At 38.2% G+C, this 14,635-nt stretch overlaps 1 pseudogene; it reads right to left on the reverse strand.

Annotated features, from left to right (window-relative positions):
* Positions 1–13,967: 13,967 nt before the first annotated feature.
* LOC148004298 (large ribosomal subunit protein eL31 pseudogene) lies at positions 13,968–14,387 on the reverse strand (annotated as a pseudogene).
* Between the last annotated feature and the right edge of the window lie 248 nt (positions 14,388–14,635).

The following is a 14,635-nucleotide window of genomic DNA, read 5'->3' on the forward strand; positions in this document are numbered from 1 at the left end:
TAGAATCCAGAAGAGGATATGAAATACCTTGGTGTTGTGGTTACAGGAAGGAGTAAGCCACCCACGATGGGAGTTAGAATCAAACTCAGGTTCACTGCTAGAGCAGAAAGTATTCTTAATGCTAAACCATCTGTCCAGCCCTGCTTTAAGTTTTTCTTACCATCAGTTAATGCCACATACTGGACATTTGTGATTTGTCCTTGTATCTCCCTTCGTGATAGACAATCCAGATTGTTCTATTGATTGCCTTTCTTTTGAAAGAATTTTTTCCTTAGACATTTAGATGCTTAGTATACAAGGTCATTTTCTCTTGGAATATCAGCAACCACCCTATTTTATGGGATTGTGGCCAGAGACAGACTTTGTATCAATCCCACCAGTTTGAATCTCTCTTCCTATGGGCAATAAAATAATCATTACCAAACATTCCCCGTGATTCAAGTGCACTAACCAGTCATGGTTAAACTCTGCTAAACCAGATGATTTGGTGGACTGGGTATAGCATTTCATCAGTCATCACATATTTAAATTTCATTTAGATTAAAGGCCTTGGTGATAACCCAAAGATACATGCCAGAGTGGGTGGAGATGAGTTCTGAAAGATTACCTGTAGTCCATCTTCTCCTCTTCTAGAAATTTCTACCACACGTTCTTTTTCAGAGAGTCACAAAGACTGCTTCCCTATCTTCTGGGATCCTCACTTATCTGTCCAAATATGATTTTTTTCCACAGTCAAATTTGGAAGATGGAGCTACCATCACTTTGATCAAACATCACAAGGTATCTCTCAATATTATTTCATATAAATGCTCACATTTGTTCTGCTTTCTTGTTTATAAAAACATAGCCACAAAGGGCAAAACTATTATGTAGGCAAAGGTAGATGGTGGATTTTAATGATGTTATCTTTAATGATGTTATCACTTCAGAAAAAATTGCACTAAAGAAAGTGACCTTGGGACTCCTCCCCTACTCGGTCACGCTGTGAATTAAAAACTTTGAAATGCTGATTACAACTACCTCAAAGTTAAGCTAATTTTAAGCAAAGAGCAAATGGTTTAATTTAAGAAGTGACTTTATTTTAACAAAATGATGATCCAACATTGGCTTTCTCTCTTCCAGAGAAATATCCTGTGCTTTATTATCTTGCATACTACAAATACAAATCAGATGATTTATGTAATATGTATAAGTTCTTGAGTAAATTAACTTATAAATATCTGTCTCTTTCACTTATTGGTACTGTGACTAGTTCCAAGCCCAGAAAGCTAACGAAATAAATATTTATCTTTAAACACAAAAGAATAATGTTTCTTTGTCTCACTTAATTCTGGGAGTATGCTAAAATATCAGGATACTAAAATTTGGATGCCTATTAAAAACCACACTAAATGGTGCAAATATGTCAAATAGAAGATTATGTAAACATAGTCTCAGTATATAACTATAATCTATTGAAATAAAAGTTATATATGAAAGTTTTATTTTATGACTAAAAGTGGCTTTTTTATTGATAATTTTGTTCATTTACATTTCAAGTATTATCCCCCTTCCCAGTTTCCCCTCCACAAACCCCCTACTTTTAAATGTTATTATTTTTTTTTTAAAAAAAGCTATCAAAATTTAATTACTAGTCTGTGAAGCAACAGGTAGGTTCAAAATAGGCACTCAAAATGGCAGTGCTGGTGAAAATGTCCTAAGCAGACGGACTATGACTGAGTAAACTGAAGAATTGTTATTGGGTAAACAGAAGTCTAAATTCAGCATTCCTTAGGAATCTCATAAGACAGGTTTCTGTTTACTGGAACCTCACTTAATCTGATGCATCCCTGCCTTGGACAAGGACATCCAGTTAATGTTCAATCTGAAAAACTCGTATCAATGCAAAGCCACCACCCTGCTGACTGTCATATAAAATCTGTTTGCTTTTTCACCATTTTGCTTCTCTTTATCCCCAAAGAGATAGCCTTGGCAATTTGATCCCCCACAAAGCTTTCTTTCTACACTAGCAGTGGTCTAGTTAAGAGGCTTCACCAAATTCTTACTTACAGAAATAATCATTCAAATGGAATTGTTAATAGTTAAAATTTTAAGGGCTCTTGAAAGTCCAAGACATATTTTTAAATGTTATCAAAATAAATCTTTGCACTTTGTAGAATATGAAGTTATTCCTACAGCGATGACATTTTTAAATTAATAGCTATTCAAATAAATTGATAATATGTAAAAAAAAATTACACATAAGATCCATTAACTCTGAGCTTCAGAAGCTGGTGGTTATCTCCAGATCTCTGAGTCAAATTCTCATTGTCATGGAGAGAAGAGGAGCATTTTCTGTGGAAGAGTTCTTTCAAAAGCCTGAGCTGATCCAATGTGTATCTGGCAGTTGTGGTGGTAAAACAAAAAAAATAAGGGGGAGCATGGATTCTAGTCCGCCTTTACCCAATAACTGACACAGCCCAGTTTTTATGTCATAAAATAGATTGTTTAGGGAACCCTTTTCTCACATGGCACTTGGGGCAGGGTAGCCTAGAATTTCTCTGTCCCAAGGTGCTTTATTTGCCTTACAAGAACCTTGCTAGTTTATCAAGGAAAGGAAAATGCTAATAAAGTAGCTAAGACTGAAAAATGAATATCTATTTTGGATTAGATAACAGGCTGAAAGTGGTAGAAAACATAAAATTAAATAAAAGCAGGATATTTAAATAACATTTACTAACAGAATAAACAACATATTAGTCACATTTACTGTGATCATCCATTGCAGAACTTATTACAAATCATCAGAATTAATTACGTTTAATGTACTTGGAAGACAAACCACTCTAACATTGTGCCAAAATATTGCTTGAAGGCAACAATGAGCCAAAGTATTATTATTATTATTATTATTATTATTATTAAAAATGTTTGGGAAATTACTCCAATACAAAAATTTATTTTCTATCATGTATAAGGTTAAGTACATTTCTACAGTTTTCCTCTTTTTTTTTTTTTTTTTTTTTAGTGGTAACAAAAGTTTATTGTAAAATAAGAGATTGATATATAAAAAGAGATAAAAAGAGGGAGAGGGGTGGGGGATACAGTTTTCCTCTTAAGAAAACTAAATTATGATTGTTTCTTGCTATGTATGTGTATATCATGTTTCATCCAACATCTTTGAATTTTATGTGTCAAAATTGAGACATTTGTCTAAATGATTCCTTCAGTGTAAAGATTTACCATCAACAGCTCTTACAACCTTCATGATTGGTGTACCCATCTCCACTAAAATGACCCCTCCTTTTCATCCTCCAGTGTTTGGCTCCATCATTCATTTTCCTTCTTTTCTCAGTTTCCAGGCTTCATAAGCTACCTCAAAAATATAAAGGTTTGCTTTGTTCACTACCACTGAAGAGCTGTGGTTATTTGGCATTCTTTCTGATGAGTGGACTTACACAAAGTCCACTAAGAACTCTGGAAATGCTTTATCTTCAGGGGAAAACTGTAGAAGAATTTTTCTCCAGCAACATGGTTGTTCTGGCAAGGGATCACATCCAAAGACCTTCTGGGCACATGTGACCTGGCAGGAATGTGGACACACGCTGGATTACAGTATGATCTGGATGGAATATAGACTTGACTTTAGTATACACCTTAAGTACCAAACAGTCAGAGTAAAGTTAGTTTGAAGAAGGAAGCAGCCGAGTTTGAAAGTGAAAATTAATTGAGGGGCAGACAAAGTGATAAATGAGAGAAATATTTGACAGAATGAGTTAGAGATTAGATAAGCATGACTTTTAGATCAGTCGTACAGAGATAGAAACACTCTAGGCTCAACCCAAGCCATGTATTCTTACAGCTTGGGTACAGCTCTCATCACATCTCATCATCAGAGGAAATAAAACCAATACAGAAAAAAGAGGTACACTTTGATTGTATACGCTTTGTCCTTTTCACTCTTTGACCATGAACACAGTCCTGGCGATTACACAATTTGCAGAAATGCAGCAAAAATGGCTAAAATGAGGGCACCTAGTAGTGGCCCAACTGAACCAAAGACAAGGTTTGCCTACCAAAGACTGAGAAGAAAGCCCAATTCATTTAGTCCAAGATTAACTCTTCAAAGTATTAACACACACACACACACACACACACACACACACACACACACACACACACAAACTCTTAGTGGTACAATGATGTTTTATTATTGCTGTTTTTGTTCCCTTTTCCATATTTTTGTCTTCTCGTGAGTTTCAGTTTATAAGTTCTTTGTCATACATATTAATGAGACAGCTTTGTTGTAGAGAGCAACTGTAACACAACAAAACATATTTTGGCTTATTTGTATACAGTGTTAAGATGAAATGTAGGTCATTGTATACGCAAGAACTTCATCACTGAGTTTATAGATCCAGACTTTTTTTTCTAACGTGTTCAGGTCAGAATTAGACTTTCAATCTTGTCTCAGTCTCCAGAGAAGCATTTAATGTTTAAGCCTCTAAAATTAACATCTAAATACTCGAGAGCAGAAAACTCAATGAAATGGTGCTATTATGTTCAATTTATACAAAGAACATAAGAAGTTAGACTCCAGGGAATCAAATAACCCTATTAAAAATTGGGGTACAAGCTAAACAAAGAATTCTCAACTGAGGAATATCAAATGGCTGAGAAACACCTACACAAATGTTCAACATCCTTAGTCATCAGGAAAATGCAAATCAAACCAACCCTGAGATTTTACCTCACACCAGTCAGAATGGTTAAGATCAAAAACTCAGGTGACAGCAGATGCTGGCAAAGATATGGAAAAAGAGGCACACTCCTCCATCATTGGTAGGATTGCAAGCTGGAAGAACTACTGTGGAAATCAGTCTGCTGGGTCCTCAGAAAATTGGACATAGTACTACCTGAGGACCCAGCTATAACACTCTTGGGCGCATATACCCAAATGATGATCCAACATACAACAAAGACTACTACTTTACTACTACTACATACTCCACTATGTTCATAGTCTTATTTATAATAGCCGGAAGCTGGAAAGAACCAAGATGTCCTTCAACAGAGGAATGGATACAGAAAATGTGGTGCATTTACACAATGGAATATTACTCAGCTATTAAAAACAGTGACTTCATGAAATTCTTACGCAAATGGGTGGAACTCATCCTGAGTGACGTAACCCAGTCACAAAAGAACATACATGGTATGTACTTGCTGATAAGTAGATATTAGCCCAAAAGCTGAGAATACCCAAGATATAATTTACAGACCACTTGAAGCTCAAAAAAAAGGACAACCAAAGTGTGGATACTTCAGTCCTTCTTAGAAGGGGGAACAAAATACTAACAATGAGGAAATATGGAGACGAAGTGTGGACACAGAGACTAAAGTAATGGCCGTTCAGAGCCTGCCTCACCTGGAGATCCATCCCATATACAATCATCAAACCCAGACACTATTGCTGATGGCAAGAGGTGCATGCTGACAGGAGCCTGATATAGCAGTCTCCTGAGAGACTCTGTCAGAGCCTGACAAATAGGAATTAGAGACAGGACTGAAGGAGCTGAAGAAGTTTGCAACCCCATAGGAAGAACAACAATATCAACCAACCAAACACGCTAGAGCTTCCAGTAACTAAGCCACCAAGCAGAGTACATATGGAGTGACCCATGGCTCCAGCCCCATATGTAGCAGAGGATGGCCTTGTTGGGCACCAAAGGGAAGAGAAGCCCTTGGTCCTGTCAAGGCTGGACAATTCCCCCTCAGTGTAGGGGAATGACAGCATGGGGAGTTGGGAGGGAGGGAGTGGATGGGTGGGTGCGGAATCACCCTCATAGAAGCAGGGGGAGGGGGAGGGAATAGTGGGTTTCTGAAGGGGAAAGAGGCTAACATTTGAAATGTAAATAAAGAAAATATCCAATAAAAGAAGAAAAAAGAAAGAGCCCTGGTTTAGGCAAATCATACAATGTGTCTATTTTGTGCGATTTGTGACCACCATAAGGACATTGTCCTGTTATTTTTCATCTTGTCCTCTACTCCCCTGTACTGCCTCCCCTTGATTTGTGCTGGATCAACAGAAGCAAGCAGCACAGAGGGAGTAAATCCACCTCATAGAAGCCAAAGATTGACCTCACACAAGCAGGACTCTCTTAATTAAGAACAGTCATTCTCAGAGTGGACTATGTTGTAACACTGCAGGTAAACAGGTCCTGAACTGTTTACAGAGGAAAAATCAGACATAATTTCAGATTGGAGGATTAAAGGAGATATGGTTCCTGGATGGTTTGCAGATAAAATCTGTGAATCACAAGTGTAAAAATAGGACTTATGATGTTAAAAAAGTACTTCCTAGAAATTAGAAAAATAAAAAGATTTTAAAGCCATTTTCCCTTTCCTTCTATTTTCTTTTCTTTTTTTCCTTCCTTTTTTCTTCCCCCCTTCTTCTTCTTCTTCTTCTTCTTCTTCTTCTTCTTCTTCTTCTTCTTCTTCTTCTTCTTCTTCTTCTTCTTCTTCTTCTTCTTCTTCTTCTTCTTCTTCTCCTCCTCCTCCTCCTCCTCCTCCTCCTCCTCCTCCTCCTCCTCCTCTTCCTCCTCCTCCTCCTCCTCCTTCTTCTTCTTCTTCTTTGAAATTCACATTTAAGGATATTTACTGGGCATCTGCAATATTCCAGAACGTAGGTACATAGAATAATATCCATTTATATTTGTATTAGCCAGGGTTCTTTAGAGACACAGAACTTTTGAAATGTCTGTCTATATTGCTATATTGAGGGAATATATTGTGATGACTTACAATCTGTATTCAACTAACCCAACAACGGCCAGCTGTGAACGGGAAGTCCAAGAATCTGGTAGTTGCTTAGTCCCACTACTCTAGTTGTTTCAGCTAGTCTTCTGTAGAAATAGGCTCCAACCGATGCGCTGGCAAGTGAGTGCAAGAGGTGAAGAGTGAAATCTTCCTTTCTGGATGTCACATGTAGGTCTCCAGCAGAAGGTGTGGCCCAGATCAAACCACCATGTCTGTATCTGGGACTTGCTTTGTTCTAGGCTGACCTTAAATTCAGAGATCTGCTTGCCTCAATCTCCTAGGATTAAAGACTTGCCTGGACCTAAGCTTTTCATGGCCACTATGCCTCAAGTTCTCCATGCCAAGATCCAGGTCAGAAACTTGTTTCCTCCATCTTCAAGATCTGGATCTCAATTGAGCCCTCCAATTTTGGATTGTAGTTCATTCCAGATATAGTCCAGTTGACAACCAGAAATAGCCATTACAATATTACTATATACACTTATCAATCATTTTTCCCACAAATGTTTTTGTTTCAAACATTTTCTTTGAAATTCTTACACCTTAACAACCCATTTAACTGTCCCTTGAAAGAAGTTTAAATGAAGATGTTTGAATCAAAATGGATGCTGCTGGCATTGTAGTAATGCTAATTTCACAGTACAATGCATTATTCAATGTTTACAGCCATGCTTATATTAATTAACATTCTTCAGAAGAGTACAAAGTTACACCACATGCATTTAGTTATGTATCTTGTAACAACTAAGGGTGACAATAAATGACTAAGGCCCAGGCCTATATTTTATGTGTAATCATTATTTTATGGAATGTTTCTTCTACTTTTTTTTCTAAACCCTAACCCTAACCCTAACCCTAACCCTAACCCTAACCCTAACCCTAACCCTAACCCTAACCCTATGTTTCTTCTACTTATTAAAGCCAGTGTACCAACAATAGTCTTCCAAGTCATAATGGCAACAGCCTCCCAGGCCTCATATTTCCTATATCTCTTGCTTACATCAAGAGGCCATGTCCTGTATCCTGTGATGACAACTCCTGTTGTACAGAGTGTATCCCTGTCATTGAGAGGCGGTTGTATATTTGAAGAATGATAATGGAGATATCCCAGGGGTCTGTCACTTATTATTCAGTTTTCCCTAAGCACTAAGCAATTATGTATACTGAGAAACGATGGCATTCAGTGTAGCATTATGAATTCAGTAGGATACCCTACAATGTACAAACAAGAATTCGTGCTTATTATGAAGACTCGAGAACATCAGTGAAGCATATAGTAAACATCTAAAGCTGAGAACTCATTCTCCAGTCACATGTCCCCAATCTTGTGTTTGTTTTCAATAAAAGAGAAACTGAGATAACTAAATAGTTCTTTGTTGGAGATGGCTTATATCATCTGCTTAGAGGGGCAAATATGTGCTTGAAAACAAGGCTAGCATTTTAGAATGCTACTGTACCCTAGACTCCCCTTGCTCTGAAACATTCCCACCAGAGCTCTGTCCGTTTTCTCCCTGCAGCTGAGGCACACTGCATGACATGCAAAGAGAGACCCTGAAATACATATTTTTGCGATCAATTTAGCTTTTGCAATTCCCCAAACTTTGTTTTAATCAGTAGTTAATGATGTATGGCACTTCTACTAAGTAAATGAATGTTTGAATTGCTGTGAGTTATTTTAATAATTGCTCAGCTAACCATTTAAATTATCAAAGATCTTTACTTGTGCAATGTCATATAAATGCAGAAAATTAAAAATTAATCAACACGATTTACGTAACTAAAAGCTGCCTTCTAATGGGATATTTTTCAATAAGATGACAGCAATAATTATGTGGAAAAATATTCATTCCTGTAGTTTGAACGATTATAGCAATTTCTACCAGGGGATTTCGCAGTCAGATTCTCATTCTGGGCAACAGTGATTAATATAATGGTTATTAATGAGAAGTCATTTGATACTTCTGGCAGTGTTTAGGTGTCAATGCCTTGGAAGCAATGTGTTTAGAATTTTAATAATAAATATTACATTGGACTGGCTACTAAGCAATCATTAGTTTTTCTTGTCTTCTGCCATGTAAAAAAAGTCAACGAAACATCTAGAAACAATGGCACATTGCATAGCCTGCCCTATCCCTTTCCTATCTCTCTGTTTCCCTCTATATAGTTCATTAAAAGTACAAGAGTAGTACAGTGTTAAGCAGTTAGAGACAGGGTCAGAGGTTCTAATCCATAACAGGGTCAATCCCTTGTGGAAGGCCCCCTAAGAGCAGAATTAGAGTGAGAATCACCTTTCAGCCAACAGAAAATGGGAGAATGATCCCACCAACAGTTAACATCATCAAATTAGTCAAAATATTATTACCAGAGATTTGGTTGGATATGCACTCACGTGAGGTGCTGATAAGGTATCCTTTCATATTGCATAAATGTAAAATGCATGTTAAATGCTACAATAAACACCTTTATAATTACACACATTTACAAACAAGTAGTAAACAAATGTGTATTTGCTCAATGCATAAAATATCATTGAACCAGAATTTAATTTAAGATATTATTCTGCCATACTACCATGTTGTTTCCAAGATGTTTATGACACATTATTTTCAGATCTTTATGGAGTGTACTGTTGAAAAACAGTTAATACATATATACAATAAAATACAACAATGCTTAATACCTGTGAAGAGTAATCAATGTCACAGATTCAACTGTCAATCAAAATTACTATAGTTTCCATCCATACCATAAAGCAGTCCATTGCTAATATTTCCAACGTATTATTAAAAATTGGTTATTTGGATGATGACGAGGCAGCTCTTTATAAAGCACTTGCTATACAAACATGAGGACATTATTCATAGCATCCATGATAAAAAGCAACTAGAGGATCCTATAAGGAGCCTGCGCTGAAGAATCAGAAACAAGGAGCCCCGGAGTTTGCTTATCAGCAAGTCTAACAAATCAGTGAGTGCTGGGTATGGAAAGGGACCTTGCCTCAAAATATAATCTGAAGTAATTGAACAAGATACCCAGCACCAACTGGAAGACTTCACATGCACACGAGTACATATTCACCCTCACGCACAAGAACAGATACATACATATATCACTCACATACAAGTAGGTAATGACTTTTAATTAATATTTGGGCTGGCTCATGAAGTCATGAGTATCATCATACCATCTTCATACATGTTATTTGCTCATGCTCATCATTATTCTCCCTTGCTACCATCCACCACGCTCCTTCTCAACGTCTGCAGGTTTTCTTTTTTTCTCCAGTGAGTCTACTTTCTGCATTCCTATTACATATGTTCTATTACTTAATTCCACCCCCCCCCTTTTTAGTAACTCTTCCTTTTTTCTAGTTTTTGGTCTTCCCCATATACCTACATAGAATTAAATGCATATACCTATGTGCACATGTATATAAATTTTGATATCTTGGTTTGACATATAATTTTAGATAAGTGTTCCTCATACCCTTGCCGAACATGTTTTATTTTGCTTAAAATAGTATTTTTCACTTATATCCATCTTCCCTCAAATGTCATGACTTATTTATTTATGACTGCATAAAATGTGTAGATGTGCCACTCCCATTCTGTCAACGGGAATCTAATGGTTCCATTTTCTGACTGTTCTGATAATGCAGCAATAAACTTTAGTGCGCATGTGAGTCTAGAGTATTTTGAGTCTTTGGGCATATATATAGAAGTGATAAGGAAATCCTACATGGTAGTTTAGCATTTCTATATTAATGTTTTAGTTAGGGTTTCTATTGCCGCAATAAAACCCTGTGACTAAAAGGCAAATTGGGGAGGAAAGGGTTTATTCAGCTTATATTTCCACATTGCTGTTCATCACCAAAGGAAGTCAGGACAAGAATTCTGGGGGCAGATGCTCATGCAGAACCATGGAGGGTTGCTGCTTACTAGCTTGCTTCTGATGGCTTACTCAGTCTGCTTTCTTATAGAACCCAAGGCTACCAACCCAGGGAGGGATCCCACAATTATCTGGATCCTGTGTCAGTGATCAATAATTGAGAAAATGCCTCAATGGATCTCATGGAGGCATTTCTTCAACTTAGACTCCTTCCTCTCTGGTGAATCTACCATGTGTCACGTTGACACACACAACCAGGCAGTACAGTGATTTTCATAGAATGTGCATAAGCAAGACCCCCAGCAATGAACAGGGATTTGCGTTTTCCCCTACCCTCTCCATAATTTTCTCTCTTGATGAGCATTTTGATGGGGGTGAGACTCCAAAAGCAGTTTTTTCCCTTAATTTATAAGAAATGCAAGAGTAAATGCTTTAGAAATTGGTCAACATTCTCTAGTCATTGAAGAAATATAACCAGGGTAGCCTAAAGTCCTAAGATGAACCCAAATACTACTGTTCTGCTAAAAGAAACTAGCAATTGTATGACTCCAAGTAACATTTTTATTGGATATTTTTTATTTACTTTTCAAATGTTACTCCATTTCCCGGTTTCCTGGTCATAAGCCCCCTATCCCATCCCTTTTCCCTTCTATAAGTGCATTCCCCCTCGCCAACCACTCTCCTTTCCCACCCTGCCCTGGCATTCCCCTTCACTGGGGGGGGGTCCAGCCTTAGCAGGACCAAGGGTTTCTCCTCCTATTGTTGCCCAACAAGGCTATCCTCAGCTACATATGCAGCTGGAGCCATGGGTCTGCCAATGTGTAGTCGCTGGGTAGAGGTTTAGTCCCTGAGAGCTCTGGTTGGTTAGTATTGTTGTTGTTATGGGGTTGCAAGTCTCTTCAGCTCCTTCAATCCTTTCTCTAATTCCTTCAACGGGGACCCCATTCTCAGTTCAATGGTTTGCTGCTAGCATTTGCCTCTGTATTTAACATGCTCTGGCTGAGCCTGTCAGGAGATAGCTATTTCAGGTTCCTGTTAGCATGCACTTCTTGACTTCATCAATATTATCTAGTTGTGGTGGCTGTATATATATGGGCTGCATACCCAGGTAGGGCAGGTTCTGAATGGCCATTTCTTCAGTCTGCTCCTAACTTTGTCTCCATATCCCCTCCTATAAATATTTTTGTTCACCCTTGTAAGAAGGAGTGAAGCATCTGCACTTTGCTCGTCCTTCTTCTTGAGCTTCATGTGGTCTGTGGACTATATCTTGGGTAATTCCAGCTTTTGGGCTAGCACTCACTTATCAGTGAGTGCATACCATCTGTGTGTTTTTGTGATTGGGTTACCTCAGGATGCTACTTTCTAGTTCCATCCATTTGCCTAAGAATTCCATGAAGTCATCATTTTTGATAGCTGAGTAGTACTCCGTTGTGTAGATGTACCACATTTTCTGTATCCATTCTTCTGTTGAAGGGCATCTGAGTTCTTTCCAGTTTCTGGCTATTATAAATAAGGCTGCTATGAACATAGTGGAGCATGTGTCCTTGTTGTATGTTGGATCATCATTTGGGTATATGCACCCAAGAGTGGTATAGCTGGGTCCTTAGGTAGTACTATGTCCAATTTTCTGAGGAACCTCCAGACTGATTTCCAGAGTGATTGTACCAGTTTGCAATCCCACCAGCAATGAAGGAGTGTTCCTCTTTCTCCATATCTTCGCCAGCATATATTGACACCTGAATTTTTTTTCCTTTTCTTTTTTTCGGAGCTGGGAACCGAACCCAGGGCCTTGCGCTCGCTAGGCAAGCACTCTACCACTGAGCTAAATCCCCAACCCCGACACCTGAATTTTTTATCTTAGCCATTCTGATTGGTATGAGGTGGAATCTCAGGGTTGTTTTGATTTGCATTTTCCTGATGACTAATGATGTCCAAGTAACATTTTATTATACTTATAAATCATTGCCTTATTGATCATCAGAGAATCTTCCTCCTTCAGTAGATGGGTAGAAATTCAGGGACCTACAGATAGACAGCATGCAGGAAATGAGAGATCTTAGAACACTTAGCTCCAAAAGGGATTGAGCATTGAATTCCGTGCAGCCATAAGACCATCTCCTATAGGAGGAGCTAATTAAGGACTGTCTGAGAGACCAAGGATTGCTGGTGCAGACAATGTCAGCCAATTCAAAACTGTTGTTTAGAAAAGATATTTTCTTGATACCAGTGGTGACAGGAGTGGAGAGTATTAAAGGAGCTTACAACAGTGTTCAGAAAGCTTGCTGTGGTGTTTCTCACCCATTCCTGGAGTCTTTGTTGTTGACTCAGTGCCACCTCACCTCCAACCCCCAAAGGTAGGTAGTCCAGGGCACATGAAAAAAAAATGACCCTGGTTGAATTTTCTCAATGACTAGAGAATGTTGACCAGTTTCTCAAGTATTTATTCTCATTTTTATGAATCTTTTGAGAGCTTATTCAACTTATTAGCTCATCTACTGATTGAATTTGGGGGTATTTGGGTTTGGTACTTCATATATTCTAGATATTATTCTGTTCTCTGATAGATACTTATGAAAGACAGTTTTTGCCCTTCTCTAGACTGTGTCTTCATTTGGGTAATTATCCATTTTTTCTTATCAAAGAATTTAATTTCATAATATCTCATTTGTTAATCTTTGGGATTAATTCCTATTTTATTGTAATACACTTACATCTGTATCTTAAAATGTCATTCCAATGTTTGTTCTAGGTAATTCAAACTTTAAGATGTTACATAAGGCCATTGATTTTTGTTTTTTATCCCCAGTGAGACTCCATTGGAAGAAAATAATTTTCATTTGCAAGTGTTTATCAATTGGAGATAACTTTTAGGGTATGGATGGGGGTTTGTGTCCACTTTTTTGATCATTGGTACCTCATCTGGTCCAGACTTGTTCAGGCCTTCTGTATGCTGTCACAGTCTCTGAGTGTTCATTGGTCCAGTTCTGTTTAGAAAGGCGTGTTTCCTGTCCCCATCCAGCCTCTGATTTCTACAACCCTTCAGCCTTCTCTTCTTTATGGTTTCAGGATCCCTGAGGGAAGGGGTTTGCTGGAGACTTTCCATTAAGAGTTGAGTGTTCCAAGATCTCTCACTCTGCAAACTGTCTGGCTGTTGGTCTCTGTATTTGTTTCCATCTGATGCAGAAGGAAGCTTCTCTCGCAAAGGCTGAGAAAGGCACTGATTAAAAACAGAGCAGAATATTGTTTTTTATTTGTTTTTGTTTTTTGGCAGTTCTGCAATGTTAGACATTCAGCAGGTTAGCGCTTATCCACATTGACTGTAGATTTTTGAATATGGTAACAGCCATGTAAATTACCTGAGTGTAGAGTTTGTTTGGTAAAACTTCATCCTCATTATGCTTTCTGGACAAACGTACTTGGACGTGGAATGGACTTTCATTATTCTCTTGGCCCAGATGGTTTTATTGAGCCTGGTGTCAATATGTGCATCTCGAGCCCCCATTTCCTTTGTGGCAAATTTCAGAATTTCTTTGAGTATCCCAGGAGGATGCCTTTTGAAGCCCACTCCATGGTTGTACTTGTGAATGTTGATGGTGTATTCTTGGGTCACCACCTTGTTGATAGCAGAATGGCCCTTCTTGCCACCCTTCTTTGCAGGAGCCATTCTGCCAGGCACAAGTTGGAAAGAAAGGGCACAAGGGATTGTGGGATGGAAAGTCATGTTAAGAGTCATTTCCTCCCATTGGTGTCCATGGAGCCATGGGTCGGTCCATGTGTAGTCTTTGAATAGTGGTCTAGTGCCTGGGATCTCTGGTTGGTTGGTAATGTTGTTCTTAGGGGGTTGCAAGCCCCTTCAGCTCCTTCAATCCTTTCTCTAGGTCCTCTAATGGGGACCCCATTCTCATTTCAATGGTTTGCTGCAAGCATTTGCCTCTGTATTTGAAATGCT

Source organism: Rattus norvegicus, chromosome 8 (assembly GCF_021556685.1).
Source record: "Rattus norvegicus strain SHRSP/BbbUtx chromosome 8, alternate assembly SHRSP_T2T, whole genome shotgun sequence".
NCBI lineage: Eukaryota > Metazoa > Chordata > Mammalia > Rodentia > Muridae > Rattus > Rattus norvegicus.